The 12,725-nt window shown below is 41.0% G+C and overlaps 1 protein-coding gene across 1 annotated transcript in view; it reads left to right on the forward strand.

Annotated features, from left to right (window-relative positions):
* LOC147679546 (small G protein signaling modulator 1-like) overlaps positions 1-12,725 on the forward strand; it is a 645,847-nt gene that overhangs the window by 469,932 nt on the left and 163,190 nt on the right. The gene's annotated exons all lie outside the window — the stretch shown is intronic.

A 12,725-nucleotide genomic window follows, 5' to 3' on the forward strand; every position in this document is an offset into this window, starting at 1 on the left:
AACGCTACTCCATTGAGAGAAGCTCCCTTGATTCTTATAATGTCGAGCTAATCTACTAGAGAGCGTAACTGCAATAAAACTCTAATTGTCACAGGGATCCCGGACTTGTAAAAAGCAATTCATGCGACTTCCCGCCAGAGTTCGCTCAGAACTACAGAAAAATCTTACGAACATGGTATATGTAGTTCCTTACACGCTATTGTATTGAGGAAAAGCTCCATTGATTGTTATGTCGAGCTAGTGTCCTGGAAATATAACTATAGAGTAACTATAGATGTCTGGATGGGTAAAAGGCTAATATCCGCCAAAACTTAGTAGGAAGAGATTCCTGTGTATTAGTTTTTGGTTTAGTCAACGTTGAAGGATACAGTGTTCCAAAATATTGTGCACCTAATATTTGTTTCCTTGAAACTTGTTCTGCAAAACTTTCTGTCAGCAAAATGACAGAGAGTGAAGACGAAAGGCATAGAGCTAGACTAGCAGCTCAACTTCTGACGGAAGACACAAGGCCCCAACAAGAAGAACCGGATGCAATACTCATCCCGGTAAATGTAAGGAAAACCTTAACTATAAAACTTATAATAAACAGAGTATCTTCAAGAGGTGGTACAGTAATATTTGTTGTCGAGGCACATGAATATCAGCAGACAGAGATATTCTATTCATGGATACATTTTCCAGCAGCAAATGCTGTAACACACGAGTTCCACTACTACAAAGTAGGGGAACCTCCAGCCGAATACACTCCTTTCGAGGAAATTGAAATTCCAATAACTTACCAAGAGCATGAGCTCTGGTTCAATGGCGCCCTAAAACATCAAAATTACATTACCAGGCTCGGTTCACTAGGTAGACCAGGAGCCACATGGCCGGTTCTAGCCAGCTATACACCAGATCCTGACATTGAAAAAATGTCTAGCGAAGAACTTTTAGTTCGAATAAAAGAATTAACAAATGCATATAGGCAACTAGTTCAAATGACAATTGACGGTACAACCTACCGTCAAAAACTAAAAGAAACAGTTATAGCAGACCAACCTTTTGAACTTGCCAGATTAATTGAAAAATCCTATGAAGAAATAGGTAGAGACAGTTTGGGTGGGAAACCACTAAAATCACAACTAACTGAAAATCCTGAAAAGACTTTCATTAAAAATAATCTCAATTCTCAAAAAAATAACTGTGAGGGTAATAAACAATTGAATCCCAGAGGAGAAAAACATTTTAAGACCAGAGGAAGGTCTCCCCAACGAAGAGAGAGATCTCCAAAGGGGGGGGGGGGGGGGGGGGGGGGGATCTCCGCAACGGGAGCCCTATGAAAAAAGATATAACCTTAGAAATAGGGAAAATTTGAGAAAAGCTGACAGATATCAAGATATTGATACACGTCCCTCTCGATCTTTTCAGACTTCCTCACAGAAATCGGAAAGAAGAGGACGGTCAGAACATAAAGAAGAGCGCGTCAAGTCCAAAGACAAAGAAGCTGCTCATCAAAGTAAAAAATTACTATTTCCCAAAAAGAAGTATTAAAATAAAACATGCCGAGGATCCTGAGGACACAACTCAAGAACTGAGAGTGGGCCCAAACAATGCTAGACAGCGCAGCAGAAGTGACAATAGCTCACAAGATCCTGATGAATCTTCTGGAGACAGTGGACACGAATGAATACATTCAAGTGGAAACTGCAGACACCTGAGTTAGCGTGCCCCATTAACTATATGAAATAACATTACGTATAGAGGGAGATAAAACTAGGAAAATAAAAGGTCTCTTCTGGGAAAACCTATCTAAAGGCTATGATAGCCTTCTAGCAGAAAAAGACTTGCCACCAGATTTTGTCAGGGAGTGCCCACATGGCGAAGAAATGATTATGCCTGCCTTCTCAAATCACATTCCAATACATAAAAAATACACATATGCAAGAAAATGGGCAGTGGCCCAAGCTCCTGCATTATATAAAAATCATGTAGGATGGGATGAGGATTCTCCTCACCATAAAATCCAGTTAAAAAATCAACCAGCTGCTCAGAGGCAGTATCCTGTTAAGCAAGAAGCTAAAAAACAAGTCAGGGAGATCTTAGATCAACTTGAATATCAGGGGGTGATTGAAACATGCACCTCACAAATGAACAATCCTTTGTTTCCTGTCTCCAAGCCAGACGATTCATATCGTCTAGTTTTGGACTACAGACACCTAAACTCTTGTTGTAAAACGTTTGCAGTGCAAAATCCACACAGTGCAGCACTAATGAATAATATTGTGCGCAAAAATATAAACGACATTAGATATTTCAAATGTTTTTTTCTGTAAAAACATTGCACCAGAAAGCAGGTATTTGACCGCTTTCTCCAGCATGGGGGCCCAAAAGCAATTTTGTCATCTCCCACAAGGATTTAAGAACAGCCCAGGATTATTTTCAGCTAGGGTAACAGAGTTACTACAAATATATGATGATGAGGCATTATCCTATGTCGATGACATCTATCTTACAGACAACGACCTGGAGACACACTTGAAAAGAGTGAACACCATCATACTTGGGTTCACATCTGAAGGGTACAAATTTAACTTTAAAAAATCACGAATTGCCCACCGACAGTCCTATTTTTAGGATATGAATTATCAAGTGAAGGCAAAAGCCTAGCTGACAACTTCCTAGAGAAGTGTGCAGTACTCCAAGCTCCAAAAACGCTGAAAAACTTACAATCAATTCTAGGTTTCCTGAACTTCGGAAGAACTTACATTCTGAATTACGCAGAGAGGGTTAAACCACTCTACGAATTAATAAAACCTGATTTTAAACCAACTAATTGGACTCAGAAACATACAGAAATTTTAAGATCATTACAAACAGACATGTTAACTAAAACAAAACTGCAAACACGCGCCAACGAACACAACCTTGTGATCCGAGTCATCCCAGGGAGATGCGGATTACATACCTGACCTCCAATGAGGGAGAAACGGTACCAATAGCTTACAAATCAAACTTGTACACACAAGCTGAAATGAAATTCAGTTCTACTGAAAAAATTCTAACTGTGGTACACACTGCTGTAGCAAAAGAAAGAGCCCTCGCACAAGGTAAACTTATAATAATCGTTACACATGTACCTGCTTTAGAAGCAGTAACAAGAGCAAGCATTCCAAATGCTAAAGCATTACATCCAAGATGGATACAATGGGTTATTTCTCTTGCTGCACCAGAGGTAGTATACGTATTTTATTCCAGAATGAAAAAGCTAGAACATCTAGAATACGAAAAAGAATGTCCTCTGTCGATCAAAATTCTACCTCTAGAACAGTACATCTGCGTAATATACGCAGATAGATTTTCACAACATTACGTTGTGGATAAAAAGGTTTACAATTCAGCGTGTGCGATTGTTAAAGGTCGCTGGCGCTTAGGTAAATTCAGACCAATGGTCACTAAAACTGAATCAATTGGAAACTGTACAGCTCAGCGAGCTGAACTACGAACTTTAAAGATGGTGCTTGAAAATGCAGATCGCAAATTCCCCACACTAATAGTGTGCGACTCGCATTACTGCGTCGAATCTTACAATAAATCCATGCAGACCTGGATTAAAAATGGTTACAAAGATGAAAAAGGTGGCACAATAAAATATAAAAAACTATGGGAACAAGTAGTTCTTTTACAGAAAGAACTACAAAAGACTCATGTGATACATACGCAGAGTCTTCAACGTGATGGCGTTCACGTTGCAGGGAATTCATTGGCTGATAAAGCCACAGAGGCAGCTGATCACTCGGCTTCCGTAGCTACAAAAAAGCGTTCTGAAAAACAAATAGATGGTTAAACGCTGCTTGCAGTAAAAGCCTCAATGGAAGGCAATTGTGCGGAGTTACCTCTAAATTATCCACTCGGAAATACATACATAATTGATGCGAACTCCGTTCCGTTTGCTCAAATCCCTGGAGTGGGGGATAGAGTAATTCCAAACACGAACCGGAGAGTCTTCTTGATTCAAGAAACACACATGGGATTGGGTCTGAGACACCAAGAGATCCTGAAATCTCCAATAGAATTGCAATCACGATACTGGTGGCCGGGAATGAGCGTGCAAATTTATAACTTTGCAATGGATTGTCAGGACTGCAATAGAGATTGCAGTCATGAACCGAACCAGGAGACTGACAGTAGCACAGTCAGTCGAGCCCAGACACCTCTGTTAGACAGCATTAGACTGTCTACACGCATGCATCCCAATGGACGTATGCGGTCCCACAACTACTAGGACAAGATTCAATTAGATGTGACCCCAGCACTCGGCTGACGCAAGAACTGTCATCGAATGATCTGCGAGTCTATTATGGCATATACGCAATTGGCATGCTACATTCTGACCAGGGTCCTGCGTTTAGCTCTCGAGCTTACAAAGAGGCCATGACCAGCATGGGCATTGCATTGCGGTATTCTAATCCACTTCCAGCCCGAGGGTAGAACGGTAGTGGAGGGAACAAACCAAGACATATAGCGATCTAAAACAGCAAGGGTATTAGGTTTGGGTGATGGGTGGGTCAAACATCTAATAAGTGTCCAACGTAGTCTAAACAATCTGCCAAGAAATTCTCTGGGTGGAATCACTCCATATGAAATTTTGTTTGGTACAAGAATGATTATTGAAGACCTCGATAGTCAGACTTCTGTGGTAGAACAAAAAACTTTTGATATCAAAGATCGTTTGGCTGTTTTACAGAACTTGAATGAAACAAGAAGTCTTAGTAACACAAAACTAAAGCCAACAACCACTGATGAGAAACCACCTGTCCCAGCAAGACCTGTCTGGATTCCAAAGATTGGGGATCTGGTCAGAGAAAAAATCGCGGTGAAGAAGGAATTTGGGCCTTCTTACAGAAAAGCAGTACCTGTCTTAGCTATCAGCGGAACAAGATCAGTAGTACTACCGCCCTTGCTGGTAAAAAGGAGAACCGAGTTGTATCAATCGACCTGGTAAAACCACAACCATGTGGCCAATAATAAGTAGTAGGCCCAGTGGACTCCCAAGAAGTAGCAGAAGACCAAACCTTGCTACAATCCAAGAGGTTCAAGATGAGAGACTAATCACATTTGATAAACCTGCAGTGAATAAAAAAGGACTATGCAACAAAGCCATGGAACTGGTGCCTTTTGAAACCCAAATTGCAACAGTTTGTCAAGAAACACCTGTCTACAATGATGTAGCCTCGGAATATTCTAATATAAAAAAGGAAGAAGCAACTGCAAAGTTTAATAACAATCCTGATGCCATCCAAACAATTGACAGAACTGCATCTGACTACTTTATCAATTTCGATGACTTTTCCGATGATCCAAGTGAACATGGAGACAAGCCAGCAAACAAAACTTTCAAAGACAAAATTACAGAAGTCTTTCATCATCTTGGAGAAACATATCTGATTTCACCCTGGATTGAACTGTGGATTGTGTTAGGTGTACTTTTCCTCCTGCTCTGGCTCATCTTAGTTTTAGGCCTGGGAAGAATGATTGATGGAAAATACAGTACAATGGGCACAGCAAGTCAGAACATCAACTTGGTTCTAAAACCTCACAGATCCTCTCACGTTGAAAAAAGAGAACTATCATCAGTGAACATCACAGCCATCCCTATACCTGGTGGTGTAGCATGGGACAATACTGATTACGAAATCTATGGCCTGGTTGAGCTCTTGAAATATCCACATCAGTTCAAGATTTCTTTAAGTGACTTTGTATCACCTAGTACTTTCTCTGATGATTGGGACTTTGAAAACATTAATAATATGATGGCAGATTTAGAAATGTCAGCAAAATTTACAGAACATGATTATTTACAGGGTTCATCAAATTATGAAGAAATATATTGCTTCAATAATTTTGGGCATCATTATTTGCATAAATCTGCTAATCCTAGAAATGTGTTCAGTCATAATCAATGGGAACATTGTCCAACTCCGCCAAAAGGTAGTTCGAAAACATTTTATGCAAAATTCCCATACTTCTCAGGGTTTAATGTCACTGCTCCAGAAACGTTTTATTTTAAAATTATGAATAAGACAGGAATGAAAAACATGTTGACAAACACTAAACTGATTTATTCTGAAAAAGTTTATGAAAAAATGTCTACATTTGGTTTTGAATTTTGGAAAAACAACATTGAGACAAAAACTGTCTGGGGTACAAAAGAATGGCAGGTACAAGGTTTAGAATCATTGTTCAGAGCCTGCATGATCCCAGAACAAATAATGTTCCTGAATGACACCATTCAACAAACAACCTGTCTTGGCCTAGCCAAGATAAAATATTTAAATAACCTGTCTATACCGAAGCCTATGCCTGATAGAAACAACACTACAGATGAGGGGTTAGACTTGTCCCATATTTTAAAACAAAACAGAGCAAATCCTAATTGGAACAAATGGTTGATCTGACCCACAGACTCTAATAACTGTCAAGATAGATTCCTGAACAAAATACAGGGGTTCAAACAGAATAGGCCAGATCCAAGATATTCCCAGAGACAACATCCAGGGATAGTTACAACATACAGTGTAGGAAAACTATGCCTCGAATGGCTACAGAGATCCACACTTCCCGAAATCAAACAACACTTAACTTTACTTAAAGAAGGTGCTGACTTGCGAGATTTCTTAATGGGACCTCGCAAACAGCGTCAAAAACGTTTCATATACGCCGGTATATACGCAGCTTACAATGAAGCTTGGAAAATAACACAAATTGAAACTGCAGAAAAAATACGAGAAATTGATAGTGTTAATTTGGAAAAATCACTTTCTGTAGTGGACAATGGGTTAACGACTCTGTCCTCCAGAATCTATTCACTGGACAGCATTGTATCTTCAGCTATTGATATAATAGAACAGGATATGCTAATGTTACAACATGGCCAGTCCCAATTACGTTCTATTGTACAGTTAGGCTGGACGTTACAAAATTGCGTTCAGGCAACGTGCCATGGCGTCTAATCAACACAGTGTCATTATTTTCTATCTATAACCTTACTGATAGACAAATCTCTTTGGCAAAGAGAGGGGCAGACTATATGGTGCTGAGTATTGAAATACTAGAAAAACTACCATTAACTATGTCGGAACGACCGGTCATTGAATGGGTAATACACAGCACCATTACAATCCCGATAACAACTTTTCAGTTTCAATACTGCCAAAAGTATATACCAGCAGGCCTGTATGAAAGGTTGGGTAAAGGATACATCAAGACAACCTGGAACTTACCTTATACACATAGGTGTTGGAGTGGGGGCAAGAAAGAGGTATTTCTTAGTGGTAATAACTGTAAAAAGTCACTAAGCGGTACACTTCTGTGTCAAGGAATTAACTTGCATGGAGCCTGCGAAGATTCATCAAATAACCTTTCATGTCACCAGCAAGGCACCCCGCTACACAGATAGAGCCTTTTTTCAGACAGCTTTCCAACGGCAGCTACGTTATAATAAGTGACCACAGCTGTTGTGGCATGGTGCCAGGAAAAGCCTATCTCGTGAGCGTTACTTCCATGGTCACTTGTTGTATGCAAGTATTGTATCCAAACAGCAAACCAGACGTGGAGGCGGCAATATGGCCTTCTTTGAATATCTCTTCTATTCGAATTAATACTTTAAGCAGAATGAAGTCTATTCTTTTACAAACAACTGTGCCTTTAACCTCGTCTAGAGAACTATATATATATAACGTATGTTCTGCAAGTTGCAAGGACAGCAGCAGAGATACATGCATTATTATCAACAAATTGCCCCATACATTTCGTAGAAATGTTAAGTCAAATCTTAAACATGTCTGATACCCGCGGCATCACACATGTATTTAAGAGAATTTTTTCGGGACTGCTAACACCCTTCGAAGCAGTTCTTGGCATCTTCCCGAATTTTGTGCATTCTGTGTTCAACTGCCTGCCTCTCATCTTGGGACTCGTAGGAGGAATCTTATTTTTGTTCCTTCTGCTCCGATATGGCAAGTCCAGTCACAGACAAAACTCTGGCTACAATGGAAGACACGATCCTAGCAGTACAATACCAAGAGCGGATCACTAAAGTCCTCGGCTTGGCTAAGAGATCTGAATACTACCTGGTTTCTTTCATTCAGACCAATCTGGCAAGATTGCATCCTAGCTGTATTAAGATGCTTGCTTTGCGGAGAAGAATGCTTGCAAGACGTCTGTCTAACACTTCCATCAGCAGTACCTATGGATGTCGATACTTTGGTAACGGCTCATGCAACGTGTTGTCCCCAGCGGCTACCCATTCTGATGACAGTATTCTTTGAGACCTCACCATTACGATTAGGTGGCGGTGAGGTACGAGATGAAAGCGGCACACAGGTACAACCTTCCGTGACCATTGCTAATCTAAACACCGACGATGGCAATGCATCGCATGTATGCACTATTTCCACTTTTTCGGAGTTGGCCCAACTTTCACCTACTGTTGTAGACAAATTTTTTGCCGGCCTATCTGAGGTAATGTTCTCTCCTAACAACGGGAATAATATTTGAAATAGCGAGCACACAGCGTCTCCTGAACTTTGAATTCGGCCTTCAGTTTTGATAAACAGAACTTCTAAAAACATTGGGACTATTTTTATTCCCGAAAGCGAAATCATTTATTTCCAATTCCCAAAATATTTACTTTTTTGGCACATGATACTCTGCTTAAAGTAGAACTATTCTTAGAGAACAAGATTTCTATAATTATAATAATTTCTATAAATATTATGACTTAGCCTCTAGCAGATGTACAGTCTTGTATAAATATGTGATGAAATGGTCTCGACCTTCTCTTCTGTATTAAGAGCCATTTCATGAATGTAATTTTCGTGATTCATTCAGCCAACATTCTAAATGAACAAAATATGCATTTTCTGAATGATACCACTGCTTGAAAATGTACAGTATTATGCTCAACTTCGGTGTATACACCATTTCAAATGCAAACTATGTATTTTGGGGTGGGCTGAAAAACACATGCATCGTTATATGTTTAGTATTGCTTAGTATTTAGTAATGATGGACATTATACATGGTGTGGGTGTTGTGAATGTATCTAGGACTCTAATTAGATATTCCCGATTTATGCCCTTGTGTGGTTATAATAAATCATCCATACTAATATAATAAAGAGAGAGCCCAAACCTTTGAGGCGGGTAATCTCAGGAACCACAGCACCAATCACAACACCCAATACAGCGTTGGAAAGGGCAGTTGCAGCAGAAGGACATAGGCTATGCAGACGCCCACCATTTACATTTAAAAGGTAAAAGAACTGTGCCAGCAAAGTAGTCCCTTGTGGGCGTGTCTGGGTTGTGCTGTGGGCGTGTGCTGGGGGCGTGACAAAAGCTGGGGGCGTGTGATACTTTCCGCCCTTCATGCCATGTCTCATATCGTGTTCTGTGGGCGTGTGCTGGGGGCGTGGGCATGTGCTGGGCACGGGATTACGGAAACAAAAAACGAGCGTTGTGCCCAATATTTGTTTTTTCTTCCCAGGTTCTGTACATTACAGCTCTGGGTGTCCACCCTGCTCCCTTTAAATACCCCTGCACCCCATAATCATAACCCACCCTTACTCCTTAAAATACCCCAACACCCTTAAACACTAACCCATCTTAACCCTATAAATATACCCTGTACCCCAAAACCCAAACCTATCCCTAAAAACTAAAAATGCCCCTGTACCCCAAAGCCCAGACCTAGCCCTGAACCCTATAAATACCCCTGTACCTCAAAACCCAAACCTACTCCTGAACACTAAAATACCCCTGTACCCCAAAACCCAAACCTAGCCCTGAACCCTAAAAATACCCCTGTACCACAAAACCCAAACCTACCCCTGAACCCTAAAATACCACTGTACCCCAAACCCAAACCTAGCCATGAACCCTTAAAATACCCCTGTACCCCAAAACCCAAACCTAGCCCTGAACCCTAAAATACCCCTGTATCCCAAACCTAGCCCTGAGCCCTAAAAAACCCATGTACCCCAAAACCCAAACCTAGCCCTGAACCCTTAAAATACCCCTGTACCCCAAAACCCAAACCTACCCCTGAACCCTAAAAATACCCCTATACCCCAAAACCCAAACCTAGCTCTGAACCCTAAAATACCCCTGTACCCCAAAACCCATACCTATCCCTAAACCCTAAAACTACCCCTGTACCCCATAACCCAAAACTATATCTGAACACTTAAAATACCGAAACACCCCAAAACATATACCTCAGTACCCCAAAACATATACCCCTATATCCATACTTACCTTATCCACACATTAAAATAAACATGCTTTTACCATTCATGCATTTACAACGAATTTCGTTGTAAATGTATGCGTGGTAAAAGCATATAAAATGTAATGCCATGCGTTATAATGGCATTGCGGAGTCATGGTACTTTCGTAATGAAAGTATGCGGAGTGATGGTATGCGGAAAGAAAGTTGCGGAATAATGGATGTTTACCCTCCCCCGGTAAGTACATTGGTGGCACTGCGGCCCACATCTCCAGCAACATACTCATTTTTTTTCACCACCGATTTGAAAAATGCACAGGTCTCTCTCATTGATGGCAGCACCGACATATACTTTAGACACACCTCCTGCCACAAGTTCTAGAATTGCGAACTTTAGAGCTGGGGAGCTATGTTCGAATCTCGGCATCAGCTCTACATCCTGTGATTCCAGGCAAATCGCTTTGTCTCCCCGTGCCTACCACAAATGAATGTGTTCTTCTGTAATGTAAATTGTGCTCATGCCATGTTGTCGAGTTTGCTCCATATAATATTGCAAGGAAAAATAAAGTAGGGAAACTTGAGTTCACACACTACTGAACGCGCACTCTTAAGTGCATTTGCAGTGCACTGTGAATCGGAGCGTTTCACAGGCCTGTCACAGATAAGAAATGCTATCAAAACTAAATCCTACAAAACAATATACTACTGGCCGGCAGCAATTCATACCCGGACAACGTCGGGACGGGCTGCTAGTATCCCTATAAAGGCATAAGAATCAGATCCATATTAAGTCATAGCCAATACAGTCCAAATACGGCAAGGCTACTCCCATAGACTCCTAGAAAGTACAACGCGTTCTTAAACAAACCAAGCCTCCAGCAGCCCGGGAATTTCCCCTGCTTCTGTTTTGATTTGTCTTAGAACTCCTGAGAGTCCTGAAAGAACTGCCAGTTCTTAGTGACGTTTTATGTCCAACCTTACGTCAAACTCGGCACCTTCCAGGTATAAATATGCCAGCATCTGCCTTAAGCAAGCACACAGTGGTTTGAAGCAGATCGGCTATCTACTTGCCCGACGCCCAGCTGATGCGAGTGCCGAAAGAAGCTGACCCTCCCTGCTGACGCACTGAGAGAGACGCTGCCTTTTCTCCTGCCGAGAAAATCCAGCTCCAGTGTTTCCCTGACACCCTCGCGGGTTTCTGTGAGATCGAGTCCTGAGAGAGAGATACAAGACCTCCTTCATTCTATACCCAAGGTACGGAACTGATTAGACCCATAGAGAATTCTTGATTCAGATTCTTGGCAAAAACTGTAACTCATTTACTCCTTCCCCGTACTAGGCTTAGGTTAGGTACACTGGGGTAGGCGTATCTTAGAAACACCAGTTGAGTACGTTTAGTCATTATTTTATCATTGTATGTATTTTATCCATTTTAAGTATCTTATGGCTTAGAAACCATATAAATGCTTTTACAGTATTATTTCATAATACTCCTTTTACTGTACGCACTTTACTTTATGACAAGTATTGCAATTGTGGCAATTCATTTCTCTTGCATGAGAAAGAAGACTGCTCAATAAAAAACCCTTTTATTGAAAATGCCCGTCTCTCTATTTCTCTGCATTTCTGGTGAAACGAAGCATGCACGATTGACTGAGTAAAATAGCTATCTATTGTTTCCGTGACTCTAGAGATATATTCCTTACTGCAGGGGGAACAAAGTTGTCATGTGATATGGTTGTCAGAAGCGAATCCCTTTTTGTCTATTCAGGAAAGCTAAACGACTTATTGTTTACTCGAGAAAGTTTCTAGTGACTTCTGAGCTAGCTGTCACACACAATTAAGTCTAACATATTCAATAGAGACCTAGTCGACCTCAGTCCAATGTCTAAGTTATCGTTTATGTTATTCCAATGCGCAGAGCCTATTGGGAATATAGGAACTAAACTACAGGATTGTTTTTTTTTTAAAACCTTTATTCATAAAAGAAGGAGGTACATGCGCAGGCCCACAACCATCATGGCCGGCCGCAAAAACAGTCAATGAAACAGGAGAAACTAGAGCAAAGCAGTAAACAGGATATAACGAAGTATATAAGGAGCGGTTGTGGGACTCGCAAACAGGATATGAGGTTTTCATTTTAAAAGTTTAGAAGAGAAGTAGGGGCTGCAACAACAAGGACAACACACCTCAAAGGATGGAAGCACCAAGGAGACGAAAGGGATTATACCCCAAGTATTATCGGAGATAAGCGATGACAAAGATAGCTATGCAAACTGGGCAGCCACGGCGACGATAATGGACAATAAACCATAGTACAATCATCCACGTTTCTAAAATCACCCCAGAGAGCCTACCCCCCAAGAATAGAAAAACAGAGGCTCATCAAAAAGCCGGAATAAGAGAAAGAAAGGTGCGAGACCAAGAGACAGCCAACCCTACTAAAGAGGAAAGAACCCTCC

Source organism: Lissotriton vulgaris, chromosome 11 (assembly GCF_964263255.1).
Source record: "Lissotriton vulgaris chromosome 11, aLisVul1.2, whole genome shotgun sequence".
Lineage (NCBI taxonomy): Eukaryota > Metazoa > Chordata > Amphibia > Caudata > Salamandridae > Lissotriton > Lissotriton vulgaris.